This window comes from Scardinius erythrophthalmus, assembly GCF_964197995.2.
Source record: "Scardinius erythrophthalmus genome assembly, chromosome: 2".
Taxonomy (NCBI): domain Eukaryota; kingdom Metazoa; phylum Chordata; class Actinopteri; order Cypriniformes; family Leuciscidae; genus Scardinius; species Scardinius erythrophthalmus.
The window spans coordinates 20,841,753-20,857,350 of NC_138222.1; the positions used below are offsets into that span (position 1 = coordinate 20,841,753).

Consider the following 15,598-nt stretch of genomic DNA (forward strand, 5'->3'; position numbering starts at 1 on the left):
TGAAGTTTCCAACAATGCACAATAAATCTCTTACTTGCATTTTGTCTACACTTTGTTTGTTAATGAGAGGTTTCACGAGCCTGCATAACTCAGCACTGAACAAAAACTGCCGTTTTGAGCTAAATTCAAATTAAGCTGCTAGACAAAAAAAAAATAGACTAAATTGATTGGCCATTGCGTTCAAGAGATCAACAACTATGTCTGTGATTGGCTACATTGCTCACCGCTGCAAAATACATTGTAAATAGATACAGTTGACTTTCTACAGAGCACAAAGGCAAATATGCACGGAAGCGTTTGGCGAATCTGTTTTGCCAATATATTATTACTGTATAAACTGAGGGTGCTCTTGCTTGCGTTTGAGGGTGTGTAGAACCGGGCCTGCCTGAAGGACAACCCCCCAGTAAAACATTAGAGTAATCCAGCCTTGAGGTCATGAATGCATGAATTAACTTTTATGCATTTGACACTGAGAACATATTTTGTAATTTAAGATATACACTGCTCAAAAAAAATAAGGGAACACTTAAATCACACATCTCAAGGAATAAAATATTAAATTTGAAAACCTCTATTTATATTAGGGCTGCACGTTTTCAAGTTTTTCATTAACCGTTAACCGAGGCCCTTAGCGGTTAATACTCGGTTAACCATAGTGTGCTGTGCGCGCAACCCCGAGATAGGCGTAATTTGCGGGTGGGACATGTCCCCACCACTTTTGAAACATCTCGCGGCACGAATGTATCAATACAAATAAACAAAACATCAGTTAATTAGCAGAGCATTTATTCGTTCGTTTTTTAAATAAGAGGCGATCTAGGAATAAAAAATCTGTACGAGAATAATCGGCCTTCACTGAAGAGCTATCTTCACGGGTAAGAAAAACAGTTTAATAATTATTATTAATTCGTGGCCACGAAATAATTCACCTGAATATTCACCAATTCACCAAAATAGGTCTTTAGCATTCACTAATTAATAGTATCAAACTGTTTTTGGCCACGTTGTAATTCGTTAAATCAAAATGAGGGAGGGAATTAGTTCAACGTGTCCACGATTTATTAAAACGAGTGAACAAATAAGTCGTCGTAACAACTAATTATTTAGATCAGTGGACAGGGCGCATAAGAACAAACAGAGAGAGAGAGCCCTGGCCGCGCGCGCGTGCACTCTCACTGCCTTCAAACAACACGAGCGCTGTATTGCTCTCTCTCCCTCGCGCATATCAACACAATAGTAAAAGGTCGGAAGACCGATTGTGTTTTATAGATTAGTAGTTTGTTCATATAAAGTGTTTGATTAGCAAGTACATGTTTAGGAAATGCATAATACAAATTGCATGGGTTAATGTAACGGTAAACGGACTCTGCGGGTAAAACTGTTGTGATGAAACTGCGCATGCGCAGGGTGAAACTGCTGGGGTAAAGCTGTGGCGCGGATACTATGGCTGTTTCTCAATTCCAAGAACGCAGAGAATGGACTTGTGTTCTCGTGGAGACCGGTCTTGCCAAGCTTCCTTGGAAGAACGAACTCGGAACCGGCCGCAATGACTTCTGGGACACCAGGTGAGTACTAGCTCAAGTCTGCATTCGATGCATCCTCGGTATCAAGAACACATCCGGGTTCTTTCATGCGTCCTCTGTACTTGCGTTCTTGAGAATTGGGTCTGAACTTCGACGGTTATGATGACGTAAAACGAGAACACAAGGACGCAAGATCGCTGAAGAACGCATATTGAGAAACACCCTATGTTTGTTTCTGGCTCGCGCACAGCCTTCACTCTCGGACGCGCGCTTTCTTTGCCCGCTTCATATTAGAAAACTGGTCATGACTACTTCTTGTGGACATTACAAATGTCTGGGAGCGCTCTAGCGGTCTCTGGTGGTGCAATATTACAACTAAATTCAATGCACGCCATTGACGCCACTTAACCGAGCAAAATGTTTCACTCGGTTACGCAATTTTTAACGGTTAATCGGTTAACCATGGACACCCCTAATTTATATAAATTCTATAATATGTTAAGAACAAAATTTTGTGACGACAATCATTGGAAACCAAAATCACTGAGGGCTAGATTCAAAATTATACCATAAATCAATGTAAAAAAATTAAGTTACAGGCTGATCCAACTTGAATGATGTTCATCACAGCAACTCCTAATGTAAGTCAGTAGTGTGTATGGCCCCCACGTGCCTTGACAATGTCTGGGCATTCCCCTAATGAGATGGTGTCCTGGTGTCCTCCCAGACCTTGGCCAGGGCATCAGTGAGCTCCAGTCTGTGGTGCTACTTGGGAGCTTTGGATGCTCCGATCTGTCTGGGGAACGTGAGGGCCAGTCAATGGCATTAATGCCTTTGTCATCTTAAAACTGCCTATAAATGTAGCCATTTGAGGCAGGGCATTATCATGCACCTGGAGGAACCCAGGGCCCACTGCACCAGCATAAGTTCTGACATTGGCTCTAAGGATTTCATCCTGGTACCTAACAGCAGTAAGCCACCTGTAGGAGCCTAAATGCAGTTAACTGATAAATAATTTTAATTTATGCGTTAAATAGTAATTTACATGATTAATTTTTGTGGAGGAAATTGAAGGGAATATTTACAGTATTTACAGGTTGATGCAGTTAATATTTACAGTAATGCAATGAGTTAATTGTGTAATTATCTAAAACGTGTGTGGATAATTTAGAGTGCATTTATATTACATTGGTGATATTTTGGGAATAGAGGACTGTTATTAATTGTTTGGAATACTCTCGCGAGAATTGTAAAGTTTTCTGAGTGAACAGTCAGGCAAGTAGAGAGTGGAGCCTGACAGTTTTTTGACCTTTTTTCTCTATCTCCCTTTTTTTTGTCGTTAATTAATCATTTCATTTTCTGTAATATTCCTGTGCTGATGTTTTTTGTTGCTAACTGAGTAAACGGATACATTTTTTCACGAGTAGTCCTGTGGATTATTTATGTGGATTCGGACGAAGGGAGTGGACAAAGTGTCACGCTAGGGCTTCAGTGGAAACCTACATTTTAGTCAAAAAACTAGCTCTGCACGGATTATTGGACTTTGGAATGGCCTGACTCGAGACAAAGGACGGAAGGAGGAAACTTTCACGGTGAATCTGTAAGTCGTAGCTTTCCTTGCTCTGCTGTGGATCGTTAATTGAATCACGAGGAGTGCGGTTGGTGTGACGAGGAGTGCGGTTGGTGTGCGCACTCCGTAAGAGAGTAAGAGAGAAATAAATAAATAAAAGGACGCCGTTCGGCTGAACGACGAAGTGGAATGCATTGTGTGTGTGTTAAGTTTACCCTACGGTTTTGACATTTGCATTAATTAAGTGTGGAAACATTCGTTTGTTATGGATGAACAAGACAGTGAAAAACAGACAGTAAAAATGACTGAGAAGGCTGTGGAAGAACACAAGTCTAGACAACTCCATGCACGCAGGTATAAGTTATCCCAGCTAACGAGCATGATAAAGCATATTGAACAATTAATGGAAGATGATGGAAACGCAGACATTGTTAAAAATAAATTGCGTGTGGATTTCAGTGGTTTGCAGCAAGAATTTTCCTACTTAAATTCTGGTTTGAGAAGATTTATATCTGAAGAAGAATTCCTGGATAATCAAAAGAATTGGTTTGATCTTAAAAATAAGTCAATAAATTATTTCTTCTGGAAATGTGAGGAATGGATGAAAGATGTCATGAAACGTTCTGAGCAGGCTGAAGAGTGTGATAAACATGTAATGCCCACAGATAGTAGGTCTACATTATCAAAAACCACCACGAAACGCTCAAGCAGACCTGGATCACCATGTGGAAGTGTTTCATCATCATCTTCAGTCAGAATAAAGGCAGAAATGGATCGTGCTTCATTAAAGGCAAAGGCTGCAGCTTTAAGAGAGAAGCTAGCCATAGAAAAAGAAGCAGCAGATTGGCATGCAGAAAAAGATGCAGGGAAGCTCAGCTGCAAGCAGAAGAAAAGCGGCGAGAGGCGGAGTTTGAGGCTGAGCAAAAAAGAATAGAGGCTGCGATAAAGGCTAGAAAGGAGATGCATGCAATACAGACTGCTCTTGCGGAGTCAGAAGCAAAAATGGAAGTTTTGCAAAAATATGAGGGCACACAAGCAGCCGAGAGCAGTATAGAAGCTAATGAACAGATCGCTGAAACAAAGGTGAACACCACCTACCAACCACCAACACAGCACACCCCGACTACGTCCAATCTTGAAAACAAGGCTCAGCTAGCAAGGCCACAAAGAGCCATGCCTGCATCGAACATGGACCTCAATGATGGACCAGTGCTTGATAGTTTATGCAAGGCTATCTCTCAGCAAGTTGACGTCACTGAGTACCTTGTGAAGAATCACAAAGCCACATTACTCCCTGAGCTTACCATTCCAACATTCAAGGGTGATCCGCTTGAGTATAAATCCTTTATCAGATCTATTGAACACGGAGTTGAAGATCGCACTGGTGACAGTCGTGATCGCTCATAGTTTTTGTTGCAGTACACAAGTGGACAACCACATGAGTTGGTAAAAAGCTGCATTCACATGGAACCCTCAGCAGGTTATGCTAAAGCGAAAGAAATGCTGAAGGAGTTTTACAGTAATGACTACAAGATTGCAGAAGCCTACATAAAGGAGGCTTTGGATTGGCAGACAGTCAAATCAGAAGATGGTGCTGCACTGCAGTCTTTCGCATTCTTCCTCACAGGCTGCTGCAACACAATGACTGATATAATCTACATGGAAAACTTGGACAACATAAAGGCACTAGCTAACAAGCTGCCGTACAAACTCAAAGAAGCTTGGAGAAAGTCTGCGTGCGACCTACAAGAAAAAAACAAGGATTTTGTCAAATTTGTCAACAAGCAAGTTAGATATTTACTACACCCACTCTATGGGAACATACAAGAAACCACCACCAGACCAAAACAACCAGTACAACAGAAAACACACCTAAAATACGCAGAGACACTCAAACCAAAGAAAGTATTCACAGCAGCCATTGTCTCCTCCCAAACTGAAAATGACAAACAACCAACGCCAAAAACACAAAGTGTCGTAGTGGATGCAAACAGCAAGCCTTGTGTTTATTGCAAGGGAGAGCAACACAGTCTCACAGTCTACAGAAAACTCAAGAGCAAGCCGCACAAAGAAAAGATTGACATCCTGCGAAGCAAGGGTCTGTGTTTTGCATGTTTGAAACATGGTCATATGAGTAGCAGCTGTAAAGAGAAAGCTCAATGTCAAGAATGTTCTCGACTGCATCCCACACTGCTGCACATGAACACTAAAGGCTTGCGAGAAGAAGCCACAAGCGAGCGTTGTGAGCAGCAATCTGTTTCAAGTGCCCTTGTACACATGAAAGAAACTTTTGCTGTCACCGGGGCCGGTAATGAAAACTGTGCTCTTTCGATCATTCCAGTATGTGTCAAAGCACAAAAGGGAACCAAGGCAGTCACAACGTACGCATTTTTGGATCCAGGTAGCTCAGCTGTTTTCGCTACAGAGTCTTTAATAAACCAGCTGAATATGAACAGACGCAATACAAGCATCTTGTTGCAAACAATGGGGAATGAATCTATTGTTAACACTTGCATTGTGAATGGAATGGAAATCAGTAGCTTAGATGGCAATCACTTTATTGAACTTTCAGAGGTGTTTTCACAGAAAAACATCCCTGTAACCAAAGACAATATTCCCCGCCAAGAGGATGTTGACAGTTGGCCTCATCTAAAGGAGGTGAAACTCCCCACTATCCAAGCAGAGGTTGGATTACTCATAGGAGCAAATGTTCCCAAGGCGATGGAGCCACTGCAGGTGGTTAGCAGCGTGGATGACGGCCCATACGCTGTGAGAACAATATTAGGCTGGACAGTAAATGGGCCACTCAGAGGTGGAAGTGGTATGAGGGAGACAAACACATTGACAGGAGTCACCACCAATCGTTTCTCTGTAGCCAAGCTTGAAGAGCTCTGGCAACTGCAGTTCAAGCAGGACTTTCCTGATGCTGGACAAAACGAAGACATTGAAATGTCCAAAGATGATCACCAGTTTATTGACATGGTGTCTCAGTCCTCAAAACTTGTGGATGGTCATTACAGTGTTTGCCTGCCGGTGAAGAACAAGTCATTGAGCATGCCAAACAACAGATCAGTCGCAGAGCAACGTGCGTTGAACCTACGGAAAAAATTCTCCAGAGATATCAAGTTTCATGCAGAATATGTTGCATTTATAGATGACCTCCTCAAGAAAGGCTAAGCAGTAAAGCTGGATGGCGTTGAATGTCAGCCAACTGAGGGACGAACATGGTATCTGCCTCATCACGGAGTTAGACATCAAGTTAAGCAAAATCTGCGTGTTGTTTTTGATTGTGGAGCGAGCTTTCAAGGAACATAGCTGAACCAACAGCTCCTGCAGGGACCGGACCTAACAAGCTCGCTGGTGGGGGTCCTCTTAAGGTTCCGACAAGAGACCGTGGCGGTCATGGCTGACGTGGAGGCTATGTTCCACCAGGTCAGAGTCAGCAACGAAGACACGGATTTCTTCAGGTTTCTTTGGTGGCCCAAGGGGAACTGCGAGCAGGCACTTGTTGAACACAAGATGTTGATCCACATCTTTGGCGCGACGTCTTTGGCAAGTGTTGCAACTTTTGCACTTCAGAATTGTGCTACAGATTTTGAGGATGAATTTGGTCAAGAAGCTGCCAAAACAGTGAAGAAAATGTTTTATGTAGACGATTGTCTTAAGTCAGTTACAGATGAAGACACCGCAATTACCATTTGCGCTGACTCGAGGAGCATGTTGGCAAAAGGTGGATTTCGACTAACGAAATGGTCGAGTAACAGTCGAAGGTTGCTCAACTCCATTCCTGAAGAGGAAAGGGCCAAGGGTTTTCAGGATTTGGACTTGGATGAAGATAATTTGCCAATGGAGAGAGCATTGAGAATCCAGTGGTGTGCCGAAATGGATGTATCGTTTTATGTGAATGATTAGGCAGGATGATTTTCACATCATTTTGAAGAAAAAACTCTAGGCGAGGACATCCATTAGTCAAAAGTCTTATTGACACATATTTAGTATGTGTTTTGTGGCCTTATTTCAGAAACTTTCATTTTTAGTATTTTCAATAACCTTGCATAAACATTATTCTCTCAAAAATGAAAACATGTACATACATGTGGCTCACATATTATGGTAGTCCTGTTTGTGCTAAATAGAGTGTAATTTTTTTGTTTATAAGCAACTGAAAAAAGCACAAATGTCAGGGCATGTCAGAACATCTCAAGGACCCCAAAAACACCCCAGACCTCAGAGGGTTAATAAATGTGGTAAAAATTAGATGCATTAAAAAGCTGAGATCCTAAGCTTTAACCCTCTGAGGTCGGCAATCACGCCGGCGTGATCTGCTCGCTTTTTTCCAAATCAGTTGAATTGAGACCCGAAATACTCTTTTGACTTTGATTTTACAAACAGGTTTCATACATCAATCGATTCTGTTAAATGTGTATTATTTTTGTGTATACTCACAATAAAAACAAAGTGTTGTGCTTTTTGCCAAATAAAGAAAAATAAACACGAAGTGAGTTCTGCCTCCTCTGTCAGTGTAGTCCATTCTGAAACGCGTCCGAAAATGAACCATAACTCAGCGAATACTCAGTCAAACAGGCATACAGACATACAGGCATGAAGCTTGAATTCTCTTCTTTGAAATGAAGTAATTTTTATAAAAAACAAATATTCACAGTTTATTGTAATATGTATGCAAAGAGAGAGATGTCAGTCGTTCTCATCTCAGCTAATTAATTTTTAATGTGCTCCGCCCACGTAGAGCGCGCGCTATTCAAACGCAAATCTGAGGCGATCCAAACAAACCTGTGAAACGCCCACATCAGCTGGATAACACACACCGCGAGATCACTTTCAGACTTATGTACTTTACGATGCTGTGAGGAATAATACTATCTTGATAATAATCCTGCAAAAATGTACCTCAGAAGTTCTGGAAGTATCATTTCGAGGAGCAAACGGATCCCGCTGAGGAATTAGGTCAGTTCTGTTTGCTTTGTTCTAATCGGAATGAATGAACGCAAAGATGCGTGCTGTTGTGGAGCTACTACAGCTGGCAAAAATACTGTTTTAATATGAATCGCGAATACAAAGAAAGATTACACTGGAAATATTGTTACAATTTTAAATGTTGTTGTAATTGTATAACCTTAAAAAAAAAAAAATAATAATAATAATATATATATATATATATATATATATATATATATATGGATAGATGTAAACAAAATCTTAAAAGGTCATTATAAGCCTTCTCTTTAAATAATTTTATTATGCTTTATTAGTGACACATTCGGGAAGAGAATATATTCCAAATCTGAAAATACAGTATGAGAACAATTAACTGCACAATTACTAGAAATGTTTACCTTGGATATTGTACAATTTGCAAGCAAAATTTGTGGAAAAAACAACAAACCAGTTATATATTGTCCTTGCATTCTTGTGGCTCAGTCACACACCTGAATGAAAGGCTCATTGCGTATGCAGCCTCATTATGCGGGCCCCATTGACTCTGCAGGTGTGAATCACGCCCATCCGCATATGGCCTTTCCAAACAAAAAGTGTTTTACAAGATTTAAATCAATGTATTGTGTTATGTGAATGATTAGGCAGGATGATTTTCACATAATTTTGAAGAAAAAATTCTAGGCAACGACATCCATTCGTCAAAAGTCTTATTTAGATATATTTAGAATGTGTTTTATGGCCTTATTTCAGAAACTTTAGTTTTTTGTTTTTTAAAAAACCATGCATAAACATTATTCTCTCAAAAATAACATGTACATGCAAGTTGTTCACATATTATGGTAGCCCTGTTTGTGCTAAATAGAGTGAATTTACACCTTTGCCATTAATATGTTTATAAGCAACTGAAAAAAGCACAAATGTCAGGGCATGTCAGAACATCTCAAGGACCCCAAAACCCCCTCAGACCCCAGAGGGTTAAAATGATATATAATTTGAGTTGTTAGATTCAGTGGTTGCTTAGTAATTAGATTTTTTTTTCTTTCCGAATGGGAATCAAAAAATTAAACTAAAATAAACTAGAAAAATGCATTTCCGGAGGAACTGCGAAGTGTGCTTGCTCGGGTCCGGTTCACTAACGTTAGCAGGTAGTGGATAAGGGTGCGTTGAAGTTTGCTTGATCTGAGAATTTCAACAATAGTACTTTTTTCAAGATTGTGCAAAAAAGGTGAAAAGTTATGTGCATTAAGAGACTATGTCTACAATGTAGACTAGTGCCAATGGCATTGTTTATGTGGCTTGGTTGTTGGTTTTGAAATAATTGGTTATGAATATATAGCAGAGAGTGGGAGTGTTTTGGGTGATGAAATAGTAGTCTATTGAAAAGAAGTTGACAGTCTTCATTTACTGTAGGACTACATTCATATTTAAATTTGTATTATTATATTATATATTTACAATTATATTGCACTATTTTACAACTACCTAAAATAAAATCACTTTACTTCACAAACTAGCTAAGCTGGCTGCATTCACTGAGGTAAATTATAATCATCAAAAATAGTATATGTAATATTCACAACAATAACTGTTAAAAATACTGTCATTTGTATAACAATGGCGAAATGTATGAATACTTATGGCGTGTTCACACCAAACGCGAATTTAATTATTTGCGCAAGTAGATTACATACAAAGTCAATGCAAAGACGCGAATAGACGCGAATTGGGCGACGCATTTGCCGCGAAAGCTCGCTAATCGCCTCAATCGCGTCTTCCGCGCAAGTTGAAAAATTTCAACTCGAGCGGAAAATTCGCGTGAAGATGGTGAAATTCACCGAGTTGAGTGCGCCTCTGGATGGTGCTGTGAACCCAGACACGTCGACGTTTGGCTTTCCTCCGTATTTGGGACTTCCACAACAAGTACAGAGCAGCAATATCATTTATTTCAGACATGACGGAAAAATTATGGCAGAAAGAAATTGTGTTGTTGTTGATGATGACACTCCTTTTCGCGGGATGTTTTTATTAGCGAGTGACGAGTAATCTAGAGTGAGTAACGCGATGCGAATATACACTTCGCGTTTGGTGTGAACACACCATTACACACATACGTAAACTCCTCCATCGTTAGTTATGACCGTTCTGACTGGTGATGACGTGGTGCGCGAAATGACAGTTGGGTGATCATCGCGCTCCACTTCCTGTGAAGTGATTTATCGATGTTCCCTTATTCCCTATGCCGTGTGCAGTGCCCTTCGAACTGAACATGTTCGCTCCCTTCGGATTGGAATCTCACTTAAGATGGCAGAATACCCTGTGAAGTCAACTTCGCATGCACCTCTAGAGCGACGTTGTTGATTGTTTGAGCATGTGACTGCGCGTTTCTCCTTGTTTTCTATTGTTATGCGCAGCATATTTCCCGCGGTCACAAACACAGCCACAGACAATGAATTGTTAGTTCGGTTAGTGAATTTTGTATTAAGGTTTTTTTTTTTTTGTTATTAACTGTTTTGAGAACTGGAAATGCACAATTTATGCATACAAATCTGTAGATATTAATAAATGAAGATGATTAAATTAGACCGATGCATCAAAAGTTATTCAGGCCCTGCATTTATTAAGACAAACCTAGTAAAAACGAATGCAGTCTATACACTGACTTGGCAGCTCTGTGAAATTTAATACAACAGTGCCACCTACTGTCGAAATGCATTAACATTAAAAGTGTGAGGTGAAACTCTTTTGCATAGACATAAGTAAATGGGTTTGTCAATTAGCCTGAAATAAAAAAATAAAATAAAAAATTCAGATCTTGTGCATCCTCACATTGGAGTCCCGAGTTCATGTACAAAGTTTGGTTTCGATACGTGACAGAGTTCCTGAGATATGGACGACTTCCTATTTGGTGACTACGTCGCCGATTTCGTTTTGCTGTGACGGGCAAACGCTTCCGAAAATCAAAAATCCTTCTAGTAACTTTTGTGAGGCTTGGTCCAAGGATCATGTACGTCCAGTTTCGTGAAGTTCGGACCAAATTTGTGACCTGTGAAAATTTAATTTCGATTTCTGTTCAATCCAATATGGCGGACGAAAGACATGGACTCGTGATGTCATCTTCGCGAGCAACTTACACCGGTATTCATTTTCTGTCTTCCGCTGAGCCCTGGCCGTAGACAGATAATATGTTTTACCCTGTCAATGCAGTGGTCTGCGTTGCGCTGATCTTATTCACACTATCCAGTGTAGGTGCAGCATTCTAACATTGAGTCATAATGAGCTGTTTGTGAGGAAATTATCCGCTTCCAAATTATGTCATTTTAATCACGAAATTAAAACATTAAAAAACAATTTGCTCTTTATGGCGTGCGAGTGATAGAGCGCGGCAGCAACGAACCATCAGCTTGCAGCGTAACAACATTGAATGCTCGGCCGAAAAGCTGATCATAGCTGTACAGGGCGCCTTATTATTTTTCATCTCCATAAATATATCTAGTAGTAAAGCTAATGCAAGGGCTAGAAATCTAGTAATCTTTTGCTGATACTTCCTTAGCTGTGTCTGAAACCGCTCACTTGTTCACTAATCCCTACATAGTGAATGGCAGTTGAGTGCACTACATCAGCAAAGAATTTGGACGCTGACATAATTATCACGCGCCAGAGAGCTCGGACAATTTGTCATAAACATTACCTACCCATCTTTAATATTTCCTTTTTTTGGCTGTATGAATTGTATGTAACAATTGTATGTATGTATTTTTCACGTTTATTGCGTTATTTGATTTAAAAAAAAAGATAATAAAAACACTTGCTTGTCATATTTATTTACTTTTTACATTTATATGTGAAAATAAAAGCGAACAAAACACTACACAACACATTTGATTTTTCAAATATAGATATAACGGTATATATAAATAAATAACCAGGCGTCTGGTCTTATAAATGATTGTTTTCTAACTCGCGTGCACCGTTGCAATGGTGACATTTTTGTTTATTTTTCATTCGCGCTCTGTCGCCTTATCGTGTTGGATTGTGGGAAATAGTGTCTCAGCAAGTGTACTACATCCTATGTACACTCGAATTCAGAGAGGATTGTGGGTAAAAGTAGTGAAGAATGTAGGGAATAATGTCGTTCACTCAGAATTCGGACACCACTACAAAATCGCCAACACCCTAAATAGTGCACTATATAGTGGATAGGGAGCGATTTCAGACACAGCTCTTGTCATCATGGAGAGCGCAGTTCATGGTTGCATAGCAACGACAGACGCCACAGGAGAACAAGCGCTTGTGGAAAGGAGACAGCGGCGCACTCGCGCTTTCCACTTGTTTTTTACACATCTAATGTGCGTTCCATTCGACAGGGTCCATATGCAGTGTTCACTGCTCCCCTACTCCCTGAGCACAGTATATCAGTTGAAGTGGACTTCACTGACAATAACCGCTCAATTGAAACGCCCAGCAAATGTCATCAAAGAAAGTCAACGACGGAGTCGCGCAGATTATGATATAACAAATATATATAGGACTACATTCATATTTTAATTTTTATTATTATATTATATATTTACAATTATATTGCACTATTTTACAACTACCTAAAATAAAATCACTTTACTTCACAAACTAGCTAAGCTGGCTGCATTCACTGAGGTAAATTATAATCATCAAAAATAGTATATGTAATATTCACAACAATAACCGTTAAAAATACTGTCATTTGTATAACAATGGCGAAATGTATTACTTACACACATACGTAAACTCCTCCATCGTTAGTTATGACCGTTCTGACTGGTGATGACGTGGTGCGCGAAATGACAGTTGGGTGTGTGATCATCGCTCTCCACTTCCTGTGAAGTGATGTATCGATGTTCCCTTATTCCCTATGCCGTGCGCAGTGCCCTTCGAACTGAACATGTTCGCTCCCTTCGGATTAGACTCTAACTTAAGATGCCGGAAAACCCCGTGAAGTCCACAACGCACCTCTAGAGCGACGTTGTTGATTGTTTGAGCATGTGACTGTGCGTTTCTCCTTGTTTTCTATTGTTATGCGCAGCATATTTCCCGTGCGCACAAACACAGCTACAGACAATGAATTGTTTGTTCGGTTATCGAAGAAGAGCATGATGTATTTTGTATAAAGTTTTTTTTATTTTTTTATTAACTGCTTTGAGGATTGGAAATGCACAATTCATGCATACAAATCTGTATATATTAATAAATGAAGATTATTAAATTAGACCAATGCAAAAAACGAAATTCATGGCTGCATTTATTAAGACAAACCTGGTAAAAACGAATGCAGTCTATACACTGACTTGGCAGCTCTGTGAAATGTAATACAACAGTGCCACCTACTGTCTAAATGCATTAACATTAAAAGGTGAAACTCTTGCATAGACATAGGTAAATGGGTTTGTCTATTAGCCTGAAATAAAAAATAAATTAAACAAAATTCAGATCTTGTGCTTCCTCACATTGGAGTCCCGAGTTCATGTATAAAGTTTGGTTTCGATACGTGACAGAGTTCCTGAGATATGGACGACTTCCTGTTTGGCGACTACGCCGCTGATTTCGTTTGGCTGTGACGGGCAAACGCTTCCCAAAAATCAAAAATCCTTCTAGTAACTTTTGTGAGGCTTGGTCCAAGGATCATGTACGTCCAGTTTCGTGAAGTTCGGACCAAATTTGTGACCTGTGAAACTTTAGTTTCGCTTTCTGTTCAATCCACTATGGCGGACAAACGACATGGACTCGTGATGTCATCTTCGCGAGCAACTTACACTGGTACTGACCGTACGTTTTAAAGTTGGAACGGTGTCTCTGTCTCAAAGGGCCTAGGCGCAGGAGCTGGCCAAAATTTTTCTCCCGGAAATAATAATAATAATATTAAGAAGAAGAAAACTTAGGAAGAACAATAAGTGTGCTGCTTTCAGCAAGCACACTTAATAATAAGAAAACTTAAGAAGAACAATAAGTGTGCTGCTTTCAGCAAGCACACTTAATAAATAAAAAAGCTATAGGCAGCCTATAGGCGGTTACAGGACATTACACACATTTATATATTTTTAAAGCCACTAGATGGCGCTCTTCTCACTTGAATTTTTTTTTTAGGCCTGCACTCTATTTTGATGTGAAATGTTGCATTTATTGAAAAAAAAAAAAATATATATATATATATATATTAATTCTAATGGAAAAAATAGCTCATAAAAATTATAGAATTAATGCAAAGTATCATAAAAATCTTTAAAAATTCTAAATAATAATAAAAAAATATTATTGAACAAAAATATACTTCATTGGTTTTCCTGGGGGAGGGGCTTCGGTCTTTTTTGGCCGGAAAGAAGCTAAGTGTAACCCATTTACGAAGAAGCCCAGAGGGTTAAGATGGAAAAATGTGGTTTTACAAATTGAAATGTGGCTTTCAAATGAAAGATTGCTATCAAATGTCACACCCAGGTTCCTAACTGACTTGTCAGAGCAGCCATCAAGTGTTCTAGGTTATTACGTGCTGAGGTTTTTGATCTAATTATTAAAACCTGTTTTTTCAAAATTTAGTAGTATGAAATTACTTGTCATTCATTGTTGATGTTGTCGATAATGTCAACTAATTGTTTCAGCCCTATTAGTCCAGTCATTTTAAGCCAAAATGGGGGTCAACCTTGGACAAATTGCAACATAAGCAAACTCAACTGATTTTGTATCCTCAATATGTCCTGAGTAAGGAAAAAAAAAAGCCCCAAAGAATCCCATTAGGGGAAAGTTTCGAAAAAGACATAAATAGCCTATTCATACGCCTATTCTTTCTTTTTCTCTTGTGAATAGGCAAAAAAATGTAACCTTTAGATATCACCATGAACATCACTGAGTTGATTACTTACGTTAAGACAAACAAAAAATTATTAGAAGTTTGTTTGTTTTTTACATTTTTTGGTAACATGGGCAAACAGTACATAATAATGTATGCGCTAATTTGCATAAATAACACAACATATCTAAACATTGGATATAGCCAGGTGAAAATGTCTTGTAGAATCTTGTTGACATCTTACAGTAAAAGACAATAGAGGCAAACAAATGTCACCATAACGATTCAGTCATTCATTCAAGGTCCACTCAACTGTCAATCAACTGTCACTAAGCTGTCACTCAGATAAGAAAGATTTCCTTTTGTTTCTCCTACATGGATTATTCAACCTACATTAATAAAACATACCTGGTGATTAACTACAAATTATTGGGAACATCTGGATGTGTGTTGAGCTGTGGTACAACTATTATTGGTGAAATAATCTCTGCAATAATAATGAATAAAGGCTGGTTTAAAGTACTTCTCCCTGCCTCTATGTATTAATGCTCATGGGTAGCCTAAATTGGTTCCATTCAGACCTTAACATTAAGTATTTTACTGTTATATGTCAACAAGATTCAACAAGACATTTTCTCCTAGCTATACCCAATGTTTAGATCTGTTGTGGTATTTATGCAAATGAGCACATACATAATTAGATTATGCACCGTTTGCCCATGTTAACAAACAATT

General features: G+C 39.2%; 1 protein-coding gene across 6 annotated transcripts in view; it reads left to right on the forward strand.

The window, feature by feature from the left end:
- Window positions 1-15,598, forward strand: part of dennd4c (DENN/MADD domain containing 4C) — a 201,057-nt gene that overhangs the window by 87,767 nt on the left and 97,692 nt on the right. Inside the window, exon 1 of one of the 6 annotated variants that reach the window (XM_081350714.1) lies at window positions 1,433-1,565. The exons of the other annotated variants lie outside the window; for them this stretch is intronic. The gene's annotated coding sequence lies outside the window, so the exon portion shown is untranslated. Of the gene's footprint in view, window positions 1-1,432; window positions 1,566-15,598 lie in introns of those variants that run through there. 6 annotated transcript variants of the gene reach the window in all.